Below are 24,987 nucleotides of genomic sequence, written 5' to 3' on the forward strand. Positions count from 1 at the left end.
TATACATAAACATTCCATTTCCCAGTTCTGCTCACTAGTTATGTTTATATATATATATATATATATATATATATATATATATATATATATAATATATATATATGTGTGCGTATAGATTCATATATAGATAAACAAACATTTAAAGTACCACTGATGCTAAGCATTCACATATGCACACACATATACAAATGTGTACACATTCTAAGCACCTTTGCACAGATGTAGAGGATGAAGATGTTTTGTGCATCAAGTATGACTGAGCATCACAGCGCAGCCATTCACAATTCATAGGTCACTATGTTCCTGTTGGGATCTCCCACTTCTGTAAGCTCCACTGCTATCACTCTGAATCACAAATAAAGTGATCTGAGGTTTTCCATTATCACATGGCTTTCCATTTTGGACATTTGTCTTCTTTAAGTTTTTATTTCTTCTTGAACAGAGACAGATTAAATTGATTACTGTTAAAGTGAAATTGTGAATGTTTTTTTCTTCATGGGTATTGACTTTTTTACTCTATTAGGTAATCTGAAAAGGAATCTCTGAATTTTAGTAAAGCTAGATTTTGGCACTGGTTATTATTAAATTGCCAACTCCCATCAAGGACATTACAATGTGTGATGTTTCTTCTAATCTCTTTCTATTGTCTAGGAACTCCATTAAGAAAAATAAACAGAAGATGGCCTTAAGAAGAACATCTTAAATTCACAAAGTACTTGATAGTAACAGTCTCTTATTACTGGATATTCTGAAATTATATGAAGTTCATTTATTGTACCTAGGTCACGATTAACATCAACTGGTTTAGTCTACCTATTGAATATCCTCTGCACTTGGCAGAACTATATAAACAGCCAAAAAGGAGGCAACAAAGTTTATTTTCAGAAATGAACAAATCACCTTTGATACTCAAGATTCCATGAAGAGGGTCCATATCAAACTTTCTCAGGAGAATATACATTCTGTTTCCATTCCAGGTTTCCTGAAAATGCCATCTCAGTGAACTGGCTACCTCTTGATTGTGAGTAGGGGTGAGATGTAAAGTTTGTTATGATTTGAAGAAACAATAAATATGTTATGGATGTTCTACATTTAGTGTAACCTCCATAATTGATCTTTGTTGTATCTGCTATGAAGAGGTGGTTAAATCATTTACAGCTTCCTTTCCTGTACCTTGAAAATCTTTCCTCCCACTTCTGAAAGCAGTGTAATTTATATTCACCCCAGATACCCTTTGGGATGCAGGATTGCTACATTTTGTCTGAATTCTTCACCACTGCATATGTAAGTCAAGAAGGTAATGGGCCACTTGACTAAAACATGGAATGCATTTAACAAAACAATACTGGAACTCCACAGGAAGTGCTACAAACCACTGAAAACTAGACAATAAAATACCTCTCTCAAACTGACTGACAACTGATGCCAGTGAAATGTTTGCTAAGAGCTTTCATTATTTTCTGATGAAGTTCTTAGTTCTTATAAAAAAAATGGCAGAACTTAACAAATATATTAAATTGGCGTCAGTTGTCCATCATTTTGAGAGAGATTTTTTATTGCCAAGGAATGTATTTAAACAGGATAAAGGAAATGCAGCAAGAGGAAAGAGAGCAAATTTGTTAATGAAAATGGGAGAGGAGCAATCGGAAAGGAAGTGGAGTATGGTGTTGCTACAGATGCAGGTTTACTTAGAGAAGCAATAGTCCAGACAATGACGTAACATAAAATGGGAAATGACTTCACTTAGTTTTGTTTTTTTTTATATACATCAATGGCACATGTGCAATGACCCAAAGTCCTTTAACATTTTGATATGTGTTTCTCCATCATTTACCTTGCCACCTCAGTACTCCCATGCAGTATGGCATGTTTCAGATTAAAAAAACTGCAAATATTATGCCATCAAACCTCACCCCCATTGGAGGGGCTATGCTCTTCTGTCTCCCAACTTAATATCTCCTTCTCTGAGGTTGCACAAACTGAGATTAGGTTGTAAAAATAAAACATTTCAGAGCTTTACTAGAAAGGCTTACCCAGACTCTGATACACTTTGCTGCGAAGGAAAGGTTAGTCTCTTGTGAGTCAGGCAGAAATTAGAAATGATCAATTAAGAACTCATACATAAGACAAAAGAGGTCACTTAAGGTTAATCATTTGTGAACTGAGGGGGTGGAGCTAGGAATTAAACCTTCTATTTAAGAGGTAACATAAACCATTTCAGAGCTTTACTAGAAAGGCTCACCCAGACTCTACTACACTTTGCTGTGAAGGAAAGGTTAGTTTGCTTTTTATTTGTTGTATTTTGTATTACTTTATTGCCTTTGTATATTTTGAATAGTGTGATTTGTTTTCTTTACCTTGTGTTTTACTTGTATTCTGCTTTTAACTGCATATTAAAACTTCAAAACAGACAACAGCTCTGTCTCTTGTGAGTCAGGCAGAAATTTTTTCCTCACCCTCCCACCCTGTTATTGCTGTGTTCTTAAATACCACTGTCTTTCTAGTTGCCTGCCTCTTATGTTTATTTGACCATATATCTCATTAACTCTTTGCTTTCACTGGCTTGTGTGAGTAAGCACAAAATTATCATTTTGTGAAATCACTCCCCTTCAGCTATTTAAATATATTGCCCATCCTACTGTATTCCATAGTACCAGAATACAAAAGTGACCACCCCCTTTCAATCTATCTTGCCATTTTAAAAATAGTGACTCTCCACTAAAACTTTTTAGACAAGTAAAACTCAAGTTACCTACTTTCACATCTAACTTCTATAGTGCACACTGCAGTGTTTAGGATAAACCGTTTTTTTCATATTACCTTTAAGCATCCCTGTAATTAGCGCTTGCTCTAATACTTGCTGGAAATGATACAAGCACTCAGCTCTCCTTGTTAATAAGGAGAAATTAATCAAAGGCAATAAACAGCCTATAATTGCAAAGTACCTTGCTAAGGTAAGGGAAAACAGCTCCTGTACTTTACATAAAAGCACCAAACCAGGCATGTCTAAGGGTCAGCTTCCAGTGATTTCTCCTGTCCACCTGGTGAATCTGGGCATACTGGGGCAATGCAGCAATTGCCTCATGTAAACAGACAACCCTCTCCTCCTACCACCCAACACTACAACCTGTGAGAGATGCACTTACATAGCCAAACTGGAAGCAAAGCTCTCTCCACCCAAGATTATGCTAGCCAGTCAAGAGGAGAAGGTTAACACCCACACTACAACTCAAGCAACACATAGCCCTTCTAAACCCACACCACCAACACCCACACATAGCAACACTAAATACACGTATGCAGAGGCCCTTAACCATAACCTGTCCAAGCAACAAAGACCTCCAAAGCTGAAATGCAAACAAATACCAATCACAATCAAAATGTCACATAGCTCACAACACCAGTGTGCCACCCTGCAACAGCCCCTAAAGCAAGACAATGTACCTAACACTTTAGTCATAGGTGATTCTATAGTCAGGCACACTGATGTCCCACTCACCAGGCTGAACAAGGACAAAATTACAGTCAGCTGCCTGTCAGGTGCCAGGATCCACCACATCACGCATGCACTCAAGTCACTCCACAACAAGTACAAATATGACTCTGTCATTGTACATGTTGGAGTGAATGACTTGAGACATACCACCCTGGACTACATGAAAAGAGACATGGAAGAGCTCTTGGATCATGTGGCCCAGGCAGGTATGACCCTAGCCCTGAGTAGCATCCTGCCTTCACCCAGAATGATACCACAATACAAGGACAAAATGATTGACTTCAACAATTGGCTAAGCTTCTGGTGTCATTCAAAGGGGATCCAGTATCTGTCTGCCTGGGACGACATGATCGACAGACCATGATGCTTTGCCAGAGATGGTCTGCACCTGTCACACCTGGGATTCAGGTTACTGGCTAAGGCTCTTGCCACCCCTATAGTGTCTTTTTTAGGCAAAGTTCAAAGGACAAAACCACCACTGTAACAGGTACAAGCATGCAAAATCAGCAGGTAATGCTACTCAATGCTATAAGTCTAAACCTCAAAATGCACTTTCTCGAGGCACTCCTAAAAATGGAGAACATTGATATCTGTGCAGTAACTGAGACCTGGTTCAAGGCTCCAGAAAGCCCCCCTGCAATACCAGGCTACAACTCTTACCACACTTTTCAGCCACCAAACCAGGATCAAAACACTAAAGGTGGAGGAGTGTCCATATTCACCAAGGATATTCACACCACTAGGCTAGTTGCCAAACACAATGCGTATGCATGCAACTAACACTAGGTAAGACTGCAATCCAAATTGTAGCTTGCTACAGATCCCCCACCATGCCCCAAGTTTCTCACTACACCTTTCTAAACATACTGGAAAATATTAAGATACAACCAAACACCCTAATACTGGGTGATTTCAATTACCTTGCCATTAACTGGGAAAACTACTCTTGTACCAACACCTTTGCCCAACGGTTCTTGGAATTCATAGACTCCATACCTCTCAACTGTACAGATTTTCGCAGAATATCCAGATTTTTGTCTCATATTTTTGGTCTGTTCCTCATAAAATCTGTGATTTTCTGACAAATCACTGGGATGATCTGAGGAATGAAATTACTAAATAATGATATACATTTATGTTTCAGACTTCATATCCTCCAGAGAAACACATGGTAAGACAAATTCTGTTATTCTAGCAACTATCTAAGTGTATAAGAACAATATTTAAAATCTGTCCTTATTTTTGGGCCTTTGTTCCCCCTATTCTGTGAGGCTTTGTCCAGAGTTTTTGTACTAAGAGGTTGAGAGGTATGCTCCAACGCCCTGGATCAACTAATCCACAGTTCCACCAGGGGCTCCAGTATCATATATCTGAGTCATTACCAACTTGGGAAATCTATGCTCCTCACCTATGTTCACTCCCTTGTTGGTCAGGCCAGACCATAAGCTAATCACCCTTAACATCCACAGCCCACCCCGAGGAAACCTCCATAAAAAACTTCTCCAAAGCCAATTTCATGCTACTCAAGTCAGAAGTGACAAACTTCATGACACCCACGCAGATGGGAACTGAAAGTTCAACTGCTGAGTTCTACACTAAGGCACTGTATGAGCACATCCACTCATGCATGAATCGTGCCATCTCAAATAGAACCAAGATGCTCACCTCCAAAAAAAGGAAGCCAGTCTGGTGGTCCCCTGCCATAAACACCTTTACAACAAAAGGAAGAAACTGTTGCAAAAAAGAGGAAAATCCCAGGATTCAAAAAAACTCCCTTACCAGCCTCAGTAAGAAGCTAAGATCCCTCATGAAATCCTCCAAAGCTAGTTACGAAAATAAAATTGCCAAAGATTCCAAAGACAACCACAAGGCATTCTATGACTATGTCAAGAATCTAAATGGCAATGCTCAGATCTGCTCTGAGCTGCAACAGAATGGCATTAAATATACTGATCCCAAGGATATTGCCAATATCCTGGCAGATCAATTCAGTGCCAAATTCACCCCCCTCTCACCCCCTAAATGGCCCATTGCAATACCAGAAGATGGCCAAATTCCGGTAATAATGGCCACACAGGTAAAAAATGCACTCTCCAAAGCTAGGAATACAGCATCCATGGGACCAGATGACATACTGGGCTGTGTACTACATGAACTACACAATGAACTGGCACTTCACCTAATTGTCATGTTTAATCATACCCTCACCTCAGGCTTCATGCCCACTGAGTGGTGCACAGCTACAGTTATCCCACTCCACAAGGGGGGATCCACCTTGGATCCCAGTAACTACCGCCCCATCAGTCTGACGAGTCTGATCTGCATGGTCATGGAATGTATTAGCATAGAACTTATAAACAAAGACATTGGCAACCTTCAAACACTGGACCCCACCCATTTTCGGTTTGTGTAGGGCCAATGTTGTCTCCTGAACCTAATTGACTTCTTCGAATCAGTCTCCAGAGCCGTGGATGAGGGTAAGGTGGTCCACACAGCCTATCTGGACTTTGCCAAGGTCTTTGACACCACCCCCCACTCTGAAATCATAGATAAACTTACTAAGTTGGGCATTAATCCTTATGTCACTTGATGGGTTGCCAACTGGCTTACTGACAAAACCCTCACTGTAAAAGTAGCTGACTCCAAATCCAGCTCCAGACAAATGACAAGTGGAGTACATCAGGGTTCAGTCCTGGGACTGCTCTTGTTTGGCATCTACTTCTCTGAAGTACAGGCCAACACTAAGGGACTCTTGCTAACAAAGTTCGCAGATGACTGCAAACTGGGAGCCATTATTGAATCCCCAAATGATGTGCATACTCTACAAAAGGGCCTTACAGAAACAGATGCTCAATGCCAAGAAATGTATAGTTATCCCTTTTGGGAAAAAACATGTACCCGTGAATTACCACATAGGTGGCTGTACACTAAACACCGAAAGTGTGATAAGAAACGTAGGGACACAGGTGGACAGTGGTCTCATCTTCGATAACCACATTGCCACAACAATCAGGAAATCCTTTTCTGTGGCACACCTCATCACTAAGGGCTTTTCATCCAGAAAAAAGGAGGTCATTGTCCCACTGTACTCATCCCTCATTAGACCCATTATAGAATACAATGCCCCATTTGGTATATACCTCTCAAGACATCTGCAACAACTGGAAAGGCCACAGAAATGCCTCACTAAAAGAATCACAGGTCTAAAGCAGAGGAAAATGTCAGGACCTGACCGTCTTAAAAAACTCCAGCTATACTTTGTCACATTTCGTCTACTCAGAGGCAAACTCTGCTTAACATACAAGGCCATGTCAAACCCAGAGCCGTTGGACATGCCACATTTAAATAAATCCCAATCCCTCAGAGCCACATGCTCCAGGGATCTAAACCTTGTCATCACAATAAACAAAACATGCTGAAGGGATAGACTCCTGACTCAGAGACTCCCCAGACTCTGGAATAGACTGCCCATACATGTCAAGCAGAGCACCTCTTTGGCCCTCTTCAAAAGGAACCTTGACGATTGGATGGGAGAAAGGAAATTCACCCTGGTGATCACATCAGCCACCCTGCTAGACAAGGGTCCAGGGAAGTAAATAGTGTATTAAGAAATAGCCAGGGAATTGTTATGGCTAGGCTTGTATAGGCCCTAGGGCCGATAGCCTAGTACCAACCTGTGAACCTGTGTGTATTTTCCCAGACATGGGATGTTGCTTTGATAAATCTCATTTGAATACCTAACTGTCACTCCCATGTTATACATCTAGCAGCACACTATTTGTCACTAGGCAGCTAAAGAATTAAAGAAATGGTGGAGTGTCAGTGTCATCAAGGTTTCTCTAGGAGACACAAGGGAGTATTTACCTTTTACCTGCTTGCTGCCATGCTAATAGTGAACATGCAACAATGTTATCTGTATGGCACCATATTCAAAGTAAATACTGTTACTGCTGCGCTTATCAGCAGCATCCACTGATTAGTGCACCCAGAAAGGTGAAGACCCTCATGTTTGTCCAGATCTGGGACGGTCAGTTCTCTGTCATTAATGCATTCATACAGGCATCACTGTAATGCCTTAGCACTTTATCAAATCTAGCTTGTTTATTGCAAACTTAGGGACAAAATATTTGCTCAAGTCAAATGGCAGCAGAAAGATTTGTATTTTTGTTTTCATTAAAGAATTGGGGTTTTCTTTATAGATAAGGCACACCACAAAATTTGCTGACAAATATGAGTAATAGGGAAATACAGATGCAAAGGAAAGAAGAATATTAGACTATCAGGAATACATTTGCAAAAGAAAAAAAAATGTTTTTTGGTGGGGGGGGGGGTTCTAGGCCACCTTTGGGAGCAGTGAGGAAGGGCTGCTGAACTAGCAGGCCCTGCTATATTTAAACACAATGGAATCAGGGTGTTTTTTGGGACTGGACTGTAAGTTATGTTACTATTTTTAGCACCCAGAAATGCAAATAAACTTATAATCTACCTCTGCAATGTGGCTTTGAAGTATAAAAGCCCAATGGGCCTATTTACAGTTTGGCTTTCACTATATTTAAATAAAAAATGATAGATTTATGACCCAGCTACACAATTTCCTGCAAACACTTTTCATTTTGCTCCCTGAATATAGCATATCTTGTAGGTTGCTGCCTGCTTTTAAGTGCATTTATGGTTTCCCTAATCAAAATGAATATGCAATCTATTTTGATCACACATTCTGTTTATGTACAATACCAAAACTGGCTGGCAACTTCAGTTTAGAAATTGCATTCATTTATTTATTTATGTTGTCCATATGCTGGGCTGAGATTAAAATCCAAGATGCATAAGCATGCATTAAGCATACATAACTGAAAAAGTCATGGAAATAAAAGCATTATGTAGTTTCCTTTAAATGGGCGGTGATGTGCTACAACTCGTTTCATAGGAAGGAATGAGCATTCCATTTATTCCATTGTCAGCTGATTTGGTAACAGTGGGAACAATGTTATTACTGACTTAAATCACTGTGCAGGTGAGGATGTTAATTTGCCTGCACCTTCAGTATCAAAAAACGAACTCAGTTGATATGTCTGGTAATACAGTGACTTCTGTTTATCATTCTGTAAACATGTTATATGTCATGCCCTATGTGGAAAACAGAACTAGTTATGTTTGAAAGTAAATTCCATTTGTATTCTACTGTTATACATCTATTTTCTGTAACATAAAAGATAAAAGTAAAAACACAAGAAAGGCATAGTCATAAATACATACATATACACACACACACACACATTTATATATATATATATATATATATATATATATATATATATATATATATACAAATAGTGGCAACTTTTATGATGATGATAAGAAAGATTACTATTATTGCATTGTTTTCCTTACTAAGCTCTAATCCACGGTGTGTCTCCTAAAGTGTTATTAGCTTTACAAAGGTCTCTGTAAATGTGACAACTGACAAACTTTACCAGAAATCCAAGTCATATTATAACAATATTCCATTTAAAAATAACATTAAAACAAATAGAGCACAGCTTGCAAATGCGCTCACCACATCCATACTATATTTAGGATTTGTGCTTTTTCCTTTCACACAATAATCCAGTCAGTTCTAAAATTTTAATAGCTCTTTGTGTTTAAAACATTTGATTCATTTTTGTTAGTATAATGATTCTTTCTTCACCCCAGAGTTTAGGAAACAAGGGTTTATTTTGTAACAGCAGCGAAGTACTCCTGGGTGCAAATTCTGCTGGCCATGGCTTGTAATTCAGCACTCTACAGTTTTGTTATCCAAGGGTGGCATGCCAAGCTTTGTATCACTGTGTAACTGACAGTAGCTCTTTTCATATTAATATTTTTAAATAAAGGATGAGATAAGTTGTTGTATCTTTCGCCTTTTCCCGGTTAGGGGTTGCCACAGCGGAACTCTGGTCCGCTAATGATCGGCAGTAGATTTTTACGTACCGAGATGCCAGCCCTGACGCACAACCTTCAACGAAGGTACGCCCATTCACACATGTCTCCACACAAAAGACGCTTTAGCTGAGAATCGAACAGGACAACATCTTACTGTGAGGCGACAATGCCTCACTAAGTGGTGGGCTCTAATGCTACAGGTATCTTTTTCACTATTTGCGAAGTTGCTTAAACTATCCAAGGAGTGAAACTCAAAAGGTAACCTTAATCATTTCAATTTATGTGACAAAAAAGGAAGCTTTTGTACTTTGGGAATGAATTCCAATGAACATGTTTAGTGTGAAAGTCTGTCTTTTACTCTCTATGAAGATGAAGACTATTAATTGCTGACATGCTATAGACAAAATTATATATAGCTTTTATCATGTAGATGGTGAAGCATAGTCATATAATTGCATTGGATGAGTTCCACCTGTAGCAAGGCCTGTCCCCTTGTATTTCACAGAAGGTGTTTATGACCAGAATATTAAACATTTAAATTTATCCTTCTGACCTGATCTCAATCTGAGAGTTTTTATCAGGGGAAAAGGATGTAAGATTACACATTCTGTTAAGAGACACATGCATATACATCAGTATAAAGAGAAGTGCTATAGAATGAAAAAAAAATAAGTCCATGGCTTTTAAACTTTTGCTTCACTAATATCAAATGTTTAAATATAATCAAAGTAACTTGCCAAATTAATCACCTGATTATAATTACTTCCAGTATCAATTTAAAAGTGAACAATTAGGAACTGTTAAGGAATAAAATACAAAATGACAGGGAATATGGGTGATAGGTAAGCCATCAAATTTTCATCTAAAGGATAACACAGCATGGAAGCAGTGAAAATGAGAAATATGAGCGGGGGGATTGCAATATTATTATTTGATGGTGATAGGTGGGTATGTAATGAGGATTCGAACATCTTTCTCATTCTCTGTGTTTACACACACACACACACACACACACACACACACACACACACACACACACACACACACACACACACACACACACACACACACACTTGACTCAGTAAAATGACTAAACTCTATAAACTTAACACAGTGTCATAAATCCTAATACAAGGATAAGAATTCTTACCAAATAACAAATATTATACCTGACCTGATCTATAAACTAGAATCAAATATCTGACTGTTTAAACTACAACACTGCGGATGGTATTCATGGTCATAGTGCAAACATAATAAGGCTCTCTGCACCATCCATGAATAAGCATTGGGAAGTGATGATTCACTTATGTTAATGTGTGATGGCCACAAATAATCATAAGCAAATTAAGTCATAATGAGATGTAAATCAGAAATGATGTAAAGCAGTGTACACTAATGAAGCATTCTCTTGCCTACTTGTGACTTACACTTACATTTTCCCACTTTTCCACACCATCTGCAGATTTGTTATGTATATAGAGGAGTCATACCTCTCCTATCTATTTTGTAATCCACGAATATGCTGTCACATGCTGCTCACCTTGTTACTTCCCATTGCGAGACGCTTGCCTTGGCTGAGCCAAAACTGCTTGGTTCTGATGGTGCTTCCCTCCCAAGAAGATAGGGATGTAAGCAGAGAATAAATGATTATAATTCTGACAATCAGAAGATGCTGGATAGGTTTAGAGTGGAAAGGGATAGTATAAGGGTCCTAGTGAGTATGTATGAATCACATAAGGATACTGAATGGATGTGTGGACTTCCCATCCCTGTGAATACTAAGGTTTGTGCAACTTTCACACTGTACTTGCCATGGAGACCTTTCTGATCCAGACTAGGAACATGTTATGTATCTCACAGGCTTTTGCCTTGATGATACTGCAGTATCCTCACAGGCTTCTACCCTGAGGATATTGCAGCAGTTCTTGAATGTACTCTTTGCACATATGGATCAGTACATCAATTTTCCAGTGTCACCTCATGACTTTAACAGGACTGTGTGTGCATTTTATTTCATTTCCCTGAGGTACTCAGTGCAATAAGTTGCACACGTGCTGCAATTAGGGCCCCTTCAGGTTCACAGAGTGAGTGGTACCTCATTAGGAAGGGCTACCATTCCATCAGTTGTCAGGTAATGTGTGATGAATTGGGGTACCTCACCAATGTCTTTGCCTAGCATCCTGGCAGTGCACATGATTCATATCTGACATATTAGCTCATTCTACCATCTGTTCCAACATAGTGCAATGCCCAGTAGTCATCTTGTTGCCAAGTGGAAAAATATTTTTTCCATTTTATTTTATTTAACTTGTTATTCATGGTAAAATGTATCTGAATACTAAACCATTGTTTCATTATCCAACTCCCCCTTTTCTCTCTCTCTCTTTTTTTTTCTTATTGTCTTTCTGGTGATGCTGGATATCCACTGGAACCATGGATCATGACACCACTGGGAAATCCAAGTGGAGCTGCACAGGAAAACCTTAATACAGCCATGTCCCAGACCCGTGTTGTTATTGAGAGGGTCTTTGGATTCCTGAGGAGTCATTTTAGGTGCCTGGATGAGTTTGGGAGTGTCCTTCAGTATGACCCTGCTACTGAATGCAGGATGTTTACTGCATATTGAATTGTGCAGAACATGATCATGTGCCAGTCTGGTAGTGAAGTGACCCCATGCTGTCACTGCAGCTTCCAGTTCTAGTCACATTATGATTAGTGATGACCAGCTGGCAGCAGTAGTAAGGGATCCCATGTGTCAGGCTCATGCCCAGCATACAGCTGCACCGGTAAAGAGGCAGTGGGTAGTCCAGAACTATGAACCATGACATTTAAGTTAGTGTTTCCTTTCTTGTATAAAATGCACAGAGTATAGCTGATGCATGTAGTGGTATCTGTGGGCTATGCTGTGTGTGCATGATCTACTGCCACTGTTCATCAGACATTCCTTCTGAGTTTTAAATAATACTGTTTTTTTTTTTTTCAGAACAGGTACTCTTATTATTATTGGTAAAAGTCCTGCCTGAATGCTCACTGGCTCCTGTTTATTCAGTATATGATGCCGTACGACATCACTAAATACATTTCTAACTGTCTTGCATAATATATTATAGTCAGGAAGTCTATCTATCTATCTATCTATCTATCTATCTATCTATCTATCTATCTATCTATCTATCGATCTATCTATCTATCTGTCTATCTATCTTTCTATCTATCCACATTCTGAATGTCTTGAAATGGTACAATTAGGAAAAAGTGTCAATTCAGTGTTCATACCTTGCAATTGAATGAAAACAAGTGTATTTTTTGGATATTATGCAATGTTTTCTCAGTTATACCTATGTTGTTTGTTGAGGTACTGCACATCAGGTTATTTTATTTTGTCATTAATAATAGTTTGTAGTCCCAGAAATAAAAAAAATATCATCATTTGTGCAGTGGTGCAGGTGATGCAGCAGCAGTGTTTGTATACAAGGAAGGATACTCAGTTTAATCTGTAATTTTCTTACTGGTGCTTCCCTAAAAACTTGAGTGTTACTATTTTAAAATTATAGATAACCACCAGCTCTAACAATGGTAGTGAACAGAGCATTAATATTGTGAATGACTGCAGTCTTATGTTATGAAACATAACTTTCTTTCCACAGTTCATAAGCTTTTAAGCAGTATCATTACAGGAATGAAATGCATACAGTTACATAGTGTCCTAAGCACCCCCTTTTTTTAAATGTATGTAATAACTTCCCTTTGAGTTACACATTGACATGTATGTGCTCTGATATGTCCACTGATAAAATTTGATCTTTACAGTGTAGGATTCAAACCTATGCTAAGGGACAAAACATTTTCTTCCACAGCAGTGACTTTCCATCTTTGCCTCAGAAGAAGTGCTTCTCAGTCATGAATCATTCGTAATTACAGATGACAGTTTCATAGATTCATAGGTAGGTACTAGGCTATTGGCCCTGGGGCCTATACAAGCCCAGCCAAAAAGGTACCCTGGCTTTTGCCACCCAAGAAAATTATTTTCCTGTGCCACTGTCGAGCAGAGCTACAGAGGTGATCCCCGGGGTGAATTTCCGATTTCCCATCCAATCATCAAGATTTTTCTTAAAGAGTGCTAATGAGGAGCTTTGTTTGATATAGAAAGTTAGTTTATTCCAGAGTATGGGAAGTCTCTGGGACAGGAATCTATCCCTCCAACATGTTCTGTTTATTGTGGTGACAAGGTTTAGGTCCCTAGAGTGTGCAGCTCGGAGGGATTGGGATTTATTTAAGTGGAGCATGTCCAACACTGTATTAGGTAATGCTTTTTTTGATAAAATTCAGTCTTTTATTTCATAGCTCATTTTAGTGCAACTTTGTTGATTTCTTGCTGTCTAGTTAGTTATTTATGTGCAAATGGGTATGGTCTATTACAAGCACTCAAGTCCCAAGCACTTGAAGACCATTCTCTCACAGTCAAGGATTCTGGCAACTTGTAGCTTACAAGGCAAAGCACTCATGCTCAGATTTGAATTGTTCAGGTGAGGTGCATAATGCCATGTAGAGAGAGTGGAGCTGAGGCATCTCAACTGAAAGCAGTGGTTGAGTTTGGGCAAGGTTAGTTTGGAAGCCGAGGGAAGGCAGTGGGAGGACTAGAAGCATAGTGATGGTTTCAAGCAGTGATTAGGACTGGGATTTAGGCTTAAGGACAGGGAGCTGAAATGAAGTTTAGGGTTAGGAAGTGACCAATAACTTTAGGTTTGGGGAGAAGGAAGGGAGTTTTAGGTTTAGAGAGTGGGAGGAGATTAGAGTTAAGGGATGCGAATGCTATGGTAGGGGTTAGAGACCTGCTTGGAATTTTAGGGTTCGAGTTAGGGTTCTGGTAAAGCTATGTAGTTTAATAGGGGCAAGTGTCAGGGGGCTGTGTAATTAACTAGGATAGGGTCAGTGGGAGTTACAGCACTTGCCATTTAGAGCAAGTGGCAGTGAATAAGTGTGTTGCAAGCTGATTATCATGTAATCACTTGTAATAGACCCTATGGTACACTGATCATTGCTATTGCAATGTATTGTTTATCTATGAGTGTTGAATTATTTTAAGGCATTTTTACAAGCTGATTCTTTGTTTTTTATTTCTTTTTTGCAGCTATTTTTGAAAAAAAAAAACACTTTGTTTTCTTTCATCCATAAATTTTTGGTTTTATTTTTTATGATGTAGGTTTCATTGTTTCTGTTTTATTTAATGATGGGCTATGTTTTTATGACCTTTTTCTTTCTTTATTTCTTTCTGTATTGTTTTCCTAATTTTGCTTGTTTGGTGATTTATGTTTTATCTTTAGGCTTTTTTTAGCAGTAACATGTTGCTTGTGTGCATTTTAAATAATTCTACAGTTATTTCACTTCTCGATGGCAATTTCGGCTGTTTGTGAAACTGCAAGAATCATTAATTGTTGTGGCCAATTATGAATATTAAATACTTAATGTTGAAATGATTTACAAATTTTTGTTGTCTTTATAAAATAATCAATGTGTTTATTGTGGGGAAGGTCCATTTTCTGGGGTGGGTGTTATTTTTATGGACTAACTCCAAGATTTCTATACCCTGGAGTTTGAAAGAGGTGTGTGTGATGGGCATTGTAATAGACTTTCTAAGTGGTTTAGACTAAGTCCAACTATGTACTATTTTATTAAATCAACTGATGAATAGTACTAGGGAATATGTAATTGTTTTAGACTGGTAGAATGAGTTATGTTGCCCTAGCCTGCACTTGTACTGTTTTATTATAAGATATGATATTCCTTTTGTCTTAATCTGATTCAGTTTTCATTAGTCTACAAGATTAATGTTATTTAACTATTTTTACTTTTTATAAGTATTTAATACCATGATCAGCAAGAAATATTTTAATTTTCATTGTGAGGTAGAGTCTACTCCAACTAAATAGAGAAAATGAAATAAACCTGTTCTTATATTAGGTTTTATTTGACTTATTTAGCAGATAAAATTAAGCAGTATAAATGTTTTCCTTTTGTTGACATCTTGGAATAAGCTTCTAAAAGAGACATACATACCATTTTATGTATCTTATTACAATATTCCATATCAACATATGCCTCTTGTAATAGGCTACATCAACATTTATTTATCACATAATGAATTTATTTGTTCTCTTTATTCATTTGGATGAGGCATTTCACACTAACTGGATTATTCTTGACTTACATTGCAGTATAATTTAGATGGGACAAGAGTCATAAAGTTAGTGTATGGACTGTATAAGGTTTGTGTGATAGTAAAGCACTGTGATGAATAGTAATGCAATTCAAGATCAACCACATTGTGAAAACAACTCGGTCACAGTGCAATATGGTGTACATGATATACACAAATAAAATAGGGTGCCAAATATGAATGTATACAATACTGTGTCCACAATTCTTGTTTTATGCAATGTCTGTGGGCTACATGAATTTCATTACATCCTCTGTTGTGCTCCTGATATACTCATAAGGTTACAATATTTCTACCTTAGATTCAGTGGCAGAATTCATCATATGTGTTTGCCCTGGCCCCCCTTTAAATAAACCACACCAAACACATAAATCCATTTGACGACCTTTATTGAATATTATTGTATAATGAACTTTATGCACACAAAACAACATCAATTACCTTTATCAGCAATGATCTCAGGGCAGCGTAACTACTCACCTTAGATGATTATACCTCAGGGCAGTGTACCTACTCACTCGGATTCCTCCTCCACCGGGGCAGCATACCTACTCACCCACCACACTTAAATAGGCAACGTACCTGCTCACCTCCTGACCAAACAACCATTAACCAATGAATAACCACCTTCCTTAGAGGGGGAACAGAAGAGGACAATCCTGTCCCTCTTCTCGGCCACCAGCCTGTTCCCCAGGCTGTTCCCTCTCCTAAACCGCAGCCTCAACCATACCCTCTAAACACAGCTTCAAATGCAGATTAAACAGATCCAATCCCACCTCATTAAGATGCACCCCATCCATTCGATACCAGCCCTCCTCTCCATCCCCAAAATTTCTGTGTTCAATGGTATGCATCCCCAAAATTCTTAATTGCCCAGCCAGTCTCTGACTGACGAACCTCCTGACCCTTTCAATCACCCTATAACTATAAGCATTCCTCCAACACAAACGAGGCATCAACTCTGACCAAACAATTTCCGTACCCGGGTACAATGTCTGTAATCTCAACAAGTCCTGTAGAATAATATCCACTAATCGCTTCTTGGAAAGAATGCCCAAATCGTTGCCCTCCCAAATGAATTACTAATATGCAAGGACACCCTATCTTCAATTTAACCTTCTCAAATTCATGCAGCAACCTATCCCACCTAAGACCCCTAACCCCATGCCAAGTCACTGACCACCCTAAATGTGATAAACCCCAATTTTTCCCATCTTCCCTGACTAACGCACTCTTCTCCACCAAGTGGATATATGAATGCCCCAAGATGATAATCTGCTTCCTAAAAGAAAAGAAGAAAAGAAAGTTGTTAATCAGGCCAACAACTTTATCTAATATATGATAAAAATGCATTTGAAGACCACCTCCCCAATCTCTTAACAACTTCAATGGAACTACCCTCTCTAGCTAAATCTGAAACCCTGCAACTCACGCCACAATGTACCTACTTCCCCTACGCCCTACCACTTCAGCCTATTCTAAGTCCCTCCCTCCCCTACATCACTTCCCTTAACCTCTCGCTTTCTCTTTAACTCTTTCACCACTACAATCCCACTATCTAACCTACAAACAAAGACTCACGCTAACTTCTAACATCTATAACCCCCCCTTACCCCTTGCTCGTGGGACCGGGACAACTTAGCTTGTCACAAACTACATTTGTCATAGTCATTGCACCGTGCAATGCTACCCTTGTGCTGGCCATATAGATAAATGTTTGTATGTGGACTTGACCCAATTATGCAGAATATTATATTCATAAAGTAGCAGAAAGTATCCAAAATGTGAATTGAGAAGGGTAGTTTCACCAGTAGGAGTGACTGCAAGTAGGAGTACAGAAAACGGGAAAGAGGGAGATGGAATTTACTGGAAAAAATGGCAAAGGAACCACGATATTAGGAGCAAATAATCAGATAAGGAAAGGTTACTGAGTAGGATAAGGCCAAGCAGAAGTTTGCACTGCAGCTTAGAAATTACCTTCCCTATCCATCATATATATCAGAGTATATTAAAATATAAAAGGATAGAGGAGTGCTAAATGAAAAATCTCTGGCAGATTTTTAAGTCAAGTCAAGAATTAAAGCTGCTGTTAAAAAGTGATAATTGGTAGGGCATACAAAATATTGTAAGATTAGTATAAGACTCAGTCAGAGGATATTAGAAAAAATTGGGAAAAGAGACTTGAAGACAATTTACAAAGGAACAGTGGGAGGACATATGCATATCTCCAAATTATGCAACAAAATCCAGAAGGTTTAGGATATTTTCCTGGAAATGTTTGCATTGGTATTTGTATACCCCAAACAGACTTTGGAGCATTTTTCTCAAGTAGACAGCAAATACTAGAATTATGACTGGAAAGAGAGCGATAATAGTGAATTTTTTTTTTTTTTGGGGGGGGGGGCTATAATGATGTGACAAATTTCACAAAACACTACAGAATACTTTGTTAGAAATTTTAAGGAACAAAATTGTTGTAACTAAGGAAATGATTGCTTTGAGCTGGGACATTGAATCTTATTTGCCTAGACATACTAAGGCATTATTAAAGTTTAATGCTATTGGCTGCCAACAAAAGCAATCACTAGAGAAAGGAATACCAAAATCTAAACCAGCTACAGCTGAGGTACTAAACATTGTAAAGGTGATAAAAGAACTGGAAGAGGGATCTTTACAAAAGGGAAGGAACAAGTTCTATAGAAATAAATGGAATTTGTAAAACAATACATCAGAATAATGTGCACAAGGATGAGTGATGTTTAGGGAATGGCAGCAACTGACAATTTATTAACCCCGTAGTCAATGAAAATTGCAACAATGTATACTACATGAAAACCATGAATAAGATCAGTACAGTTTGTTTTCTTTTCTTTTAATATATGTGTACCTTTGTCACTACTGCAACTGTGAGTTAATATAGCAATAATCCACGGCTGGGTGTGGGTAATGCTGAATTTACTCACAGTTGGTGTGGTTTGGTCACAAGGGTGAAGCCCAAGTCACCAAACAAAGCAAACTGTGGGTAAATCCGCATTACCCACACCCAGCCATGGGTAACTAATATTATACAATGACATTATTTATGAAAAAAAGTTGCTTACTTTTCTTAAATAATTTCCTTATATAATGGTGCCATGCTACTCTTCTGCATTTTACTCTGATATCCTGGGTTTTTCTTGATGTACTGCGCATGTGTATGGGACTTTCGAGCCCATGATTATGCAGTACATCAATGCTGTGTAAAGGAAGCAATGGAGAAAGGAAGAGATCCATTACTTTTTTTGATTTTAATTAAGAAAAATGAAATCAGGAGACATTCAATGTACGGGAGAGACATGACAGAGAAAATATAAAGATAATCATTTACATTTCTCTAGTTTTGCATAGAGTACCTGATTATCCTTGTATTTTTCTCTGTCCCATCTGTCTCATTTTTTTGAAGTCTCCAGTTTTTGAAAGTGTATTTAAAAAAAAAAAGAAGAGTTTCTGTAGCATATATTAATAGAAGAAAGTCCAGGTGACCGAAGTTTCAATATCACGGTTGTTGGTATGTGGTTATCACATGCAGTATAGTAAGGGCAGACTCCTTTGCCAGTTTAAATCCAGAGACAAAAGCAACTTACAAACATATAGAAATAACCATGACTACAATTTTAATTGTTAGATTCTTTAAAAGGTTTATTTATAATAAGTGGCATGGGTATGGGGGTGTGTCTGTGTGTGTGTGTGCATATATATATATATATATATATATATATATATATATATATATGTATATGGTTTCACTTCAGAATCCTGAAATATCACAATCCTGAACTTCATAATCCGGAAACCCAAAATCCTGAAAACTCAAAATCCTGAATCCCAAAATACTGAAAATATACAGGACACAAAGAATGACAATATTGCAGTGCAAGGAATCACAGAAACACATACAAGATAAAGGATAGGACTTTTCACCAAGTATAGGCAGGGGGGCAAGCCCCCCTGCACCCCCATGTGGGGGGCTGTGCCCTCCCACAACCCTTGCTAATTAAATATATGAACTCCATATGGTTTGTGTTGTCTATAGTCAGTATATGTATCCTGTGTGTTTTCAGTATTTTGGGATTCAGGATTTTGAGTTTTCAGGATTTAAAATTTTCAGGATTTTGGGCTTCTGGATTATGAAGTTCAGGATTGTAATATTTCAGGATTCTGAAGTGAAACCATATATATATATATATATATATATATACACATATATATGTATGCATGTGTGTATGTCTATATGACACCTAGTTGTATATTCATATCAGCTAAATGACAATATTAACAAACTGTTGAATCAAACAAATAAAAAATAAAAAAAAAAAAACAGTATTTTTTGCAGGGAGATTGCTCCCTTGCACCCTCCACACCCCTTGCTAATCATGTATATGAATTCTGAGATACTCTACAGTGGGAAAGGGCAAACTCCCTGATCCCCACTGTTCATGATTTCTTACAGAAACAATGCTGGCAATGTTCAATCAGGTGATTTTCGTTCAACTATGTCAGCTTTTCATCTGTCTAATGATCACACCACTGAATCACCTGAATGACAACTATATATACCTACATACATATATATATATATATATATATATATATGTATGTATATATATATATATATATATATATATATATATATATATATATGTGTGTATATATATATATATATATATATATATATATATATACACATATACACACTTGCCCAACATGAGAAAATATGCCCTTTTCCCCACTGCAGTGCGATACCAGAGTTGGTATATATATATATATATATATATATATATATATATATATATATATATATAGGTAGGGGTGGTAGCCCCCAACCTAGGTGTTTTTTACATAGTCTGGTGTGGTGACATTTTGCCCTGAGAAAAATCAGCCCTTTGGGACTGTAAGTATTTGTTATTTTTGTTTCGGCAATATGACATTCAGTGTTGTGGGATTTGTGATTTCAAAGTAGATCCATATATATCTATATATATCTATATATATCTATATATATATCTATATATATCTATATATATATATATATATATATATATATATATATTTATAGGTTTACTATTAAAAAGTTGAACTTTAAAATAAAAACTGTATTAAAAACCAAAGTATTAGATCCGTGGTGGTGGTGCTGCGGTAGCGTTGTCACCTCACAGTAGAGCGTCTTCTGCGTGGAGACATGTGTGAATGGGCGTACCTTCCTTGAAGGTTGTGCATCAGGGCTGGTAACTCGGCACGTAAAAATCAACTACCAATCATTAGCGGACCAGAGTTCCGCTGTGGCGACCCCTAACCGGGAAAAAACGAAAGACGCAAACAAAGATTATTGTAAATGCCGAAAACCATACGGAAATGTCAAAAACATTGAATGCGACATTTTTCAGCAATATGCGGTAATCCCAATCCAAACATGGAATACAGCATTAATAATACCTGTTTCCATCCACAAATGAAGAATATAGCAAGAAATAACAGGTATAACTCCATGAAAGGTGTAACACATACATTTAAATCAATAGTGTAGTAATTAAATTAAATCCATGTCTCAGTAAGCGTTGCTATAAGGCATGTCCCATACACATAATGTAATAAAGTATGTACAGATGGTAGACAATGATGGTGGGCAATACAAATCCTCCTGCAAATGTGTTTAAAATGAGCAGTGATGTGCCATTAACTAAACAAACTCCAGAGATGTAAACTCATCACGTTTACCTAATAAACGTTGAATCATATGCTCCTTATCTGAAATTCCACATTTCTTGGGTGAGGAAGAAACACAGCATAACAATTTCTGTTTTAAGTCTTCCAAATGATTCTGCTCTAGACATATAGCATGTAAAACATCTGTGGTATACAAATCCTTCTTTCCTAATAAACTCCTTAGTCTATGGTGCCAGCCTTCTACAGCATTCTGGCTCTTTGGGTATCCCATAGTGCAATAGTACGATCTCAGAGTTGGTATATTCAAGTTGCAGTGGGTGTGGGGGGTGCAGGGGGCTGCATATACATTAGACAAAATGTTTTTTTTTGTTTACTTTTTGTTTTTTAATTTTTTATCTTTGAGATTCTGCAACTCGAGATTCTGGTCCTTGGGATTCATCATTTCGGGACTGCGGAATTTCGAGATTTAGTAGTGATCCCATATGTGTGTGTGTGTGTGTGTGTGTGTGTGTGTGTGTGTGTGTGTGTGTGTGTGTGTGTGTGTGTGTGTGTGTGTGTGTGTGTGTGTGTGTGTGTGTGTGTGTGTATATACATATATTATATATATATATATATATATATATATATATATATATATATATATATATATATACACATATAAAGCATGACGCTTAACTTGTTAAGTCACAGATAATATGCAAAGTATGTCTAAACAGATTGCCCACTATGGAACTACGGAATCATAACATAGCCTTCAATTAGCTCTCTTACTGTACACCTACATCCACACAGCAGATCTGTGGAAGATACCTCATGTTTCTTCAAAATCAGCCCATGTATTTGACTGCTTAATGTTTCCACAGTAGTAAATCCACAACAATGCCTGTAGCTTTTTCGTTCATGGCAAGTCCACAATATGGTCTCCAGCTAGTACCATAGCAAAGTAGCATCATGAACCATCACATATTCCCTCTGTGAGAATCTAAAGCATATGTACATTAGCTCTTTCCAACAAAAGTACACCCACAAACTGTCATACAGAGCTTTCTTCACAGAACTGCCATGCTGTGATTACTGACAGGTTATGTTCAGTTGAATCTTTATATAGCAACAACTTATTTCTTTAAATCCAACTTGAAAAATGTATTAAAAACTTGTTTTTTCATGAAGATCCACAGAACGAACATATGCACATCTTTCAGTGAAAGTCTATAATATCTTCTCATACCTATTCTTTTACTACTGAGTCACATCATGCTAATTAGAAGAGCTCCTTACAGACACCCCACAACATGGCATCAAATGGTTCCTTCACAAAAGATTACATGAGCAATGCTCCAAATGGTACTGTCAAAGAGGCACATGATGAGTTCTAAAGTTTTCCAAAGAACAAGATCGACTGCATAATCCCAAAATGTTCATATAGGAAGGTCCCCACTTGGTTTCTAACCAGTAAATTCATAGATTAGTCTCTAGAGTATCCTTGCATAAAATACCCAGCATTATTCTTAACTGCTACAGTAATTCTGCAACACTGGTCTTATCTAGTTCCTTCACAGAAAATTCACGAGGTTGTTGTAATATATTATATTACATTATATTCCGATGATAGCCTCTGATTGCAGACCTGCAGGACTGTCCTGACTGGCATCACTCCTTACCCAACAAAGATGACAGCAGTCTGATATCATCATCCTTGTCACAAGTCATTCTTCTCAGTCAAGTACACAAACTCCTTTGTAGTGAGCAATTTAGCCAGTATGTCGTTATCCTGTGCATCTGTAGTATGCCATTTATTTCCCATTTCATCACAACTACAGTGGAGACAGAAAAGCCATCTCTGCAAGCAGTAGTTGTGCTGTCATTTCCCACTGCATCTTCAGATTAAACTCATGTGTTTTAAGACAGAAACTCATTATTAGGGAGTTCAGCTTTTGTTTGTTTGTTTGAAAATCAGATTTGATAGCTTTATTTCATGAATACTGCATGGATAAGGCAATCCCAAGCAAAACAAAGACTCTTTGTACCAAAGGCAAGCGTCCAGTCTGGTGGACCCCAGCCATAAACAAACTCTACAACAAAAGGAGGAAGCTACTACAAGATAGAGCAAAATCCTTAAAAGGTAAGACACCCTTGATCACTATAAGTAAAAAACTAAGAGCTCTCATAAAATCATCCAAAGCAAATTTTGAGAGAAAAATAGCTAAAGACTCAAAAGACAATCATAAGGCCTTCTTTAGCTATGTTAGAAACCTGGGAGGAAACTCCCAGATATGCTCAGAACTAGTTCAAAATGATGTGAAGATTACTGATCCTACAGACATTGCCAACATACTGGCTGACAGGTTCAGTGTAAACTTCTCCCCTCCCCAAAGGAGAGATATCTATACCAAGCGATTGCAGCCCCCAAACATCTCCAACGCCCAAGTGAGAACTGCTCTCTCCAAAGCAAAAACACAGCATCCATGGGACCTGATGGTGTCCCCGGCTGTGTGCTCCACGAACTCAATGAGGAATTAAACCCACAGCTAGGACAGCTGTTTAATCATAGTCTTACCTCTGGATACGTACCCAGGAGTGGCACACTGCAACTGTGGTCCCACTTCACAAAGGCGGTGCCTCCACTGACCCTGGAAATTACCGCCCATTAGCCTGACAAGCCTTATCTGCAAAGCCATGGAGAGGATCATAATGGACCTCATAAATAAAGACATAGGGAATTTGCAGACTTTGGATCCATCCCAGTTTGGCTTTGTCAAAGGCAGATCATGCCTTCTAAACTTGGTTGACTTTTTGAAACAGTCACCAAAGCCATTGATGAGGAAAGGCAGTCCATACAGCCTACCTCGAGCTGGCAAAGGCCTTGATACAATACCCCACTCGGGTATCATTGAAAAACTCATCAGCTTAAATGTTAACCCATACATCACAAGATGGGTTGCAAACTGGCTGAGTGACAGAACCCACAGGGTCAGAGTTGCTGGCGCCATGTCAGACTCAAAGCCTGTCACAAGTGGTGTACCACAGGGCTCAGTCCTGGGCCCACTCTTGTTTGGCATCTACTTTTCCAAGTACAAGCAAACACAGGAGGGTTATGGCTGACAAAGTTTGCAGATGACTGCAAACTGGGCCATAGTAGAAAACACATCTGACACAGATATCCTTCAGAAGGGTCTCACAGAAACGGATAACTGGTGCCAGAGCCATGGCCTAAAGTTAAATGCCAAAAAGTGCATAGTCATACCCTTCGGAAAAACAAGGTTACCCCTAGCTACCAAATAGGTGGCAATCCACTGAGCACAGAAGAAGTTATCAGGGACCTGGGGACCCAGGTTGATAGTAGTCTGTCATTCGACACCCATGTAGCTAAAGTAGTTAAGAAGACCTTCTACATTGCCCACCTTATCATGAAGGGATTCTCATCTAGATCAAGGGAGGTCATAGTCTCCCTATACTCATCACTCATCAGACCAATGATTGAGTACAATGCCCCATTCGGAATGTATCTGACCCGACACTTGCAGCAGCTGGAGAGGCCACAAAAGTTCCTCACCAAAAGGATAAAGGGTCTCAAACATCTGTCCTATGCTGCCCGACTGAAAGAACTCCAGCTCTATTCAGTCGCCTACCGCTTGCTCAGAGGTGA

General features: G+C 38.3%; 1 protein-coding gene across 1 annotated transcript in view; it reads right to left on the reverse strand.

Moving 5' to 3' along the window:
• Positions 1 to 24,987, reverse strand: part of SUSD3 (sushi domain containing 3) — a 1,048,308-nt gene that overhangs the window by 193,666 nt on the left and 829,655 nt on the right. The gene's annotated exons all lie outside the window — the stretch shown is intronic.

Source organism: Protopterus annectens, chromosome 7.part0 (genome assembly GCF_019279795.1).
Source record: "Protopterus annectens isolate FY-2018-M chromosome 7.part0, PAN1.0, whole genome shotgun sequence".
NCBI classification, from domain to species: Eukaryota; Metazoa; Chordata; order Ceratodontiformes; family Protopteridae; genus Protopterus; species Protopterus annectens.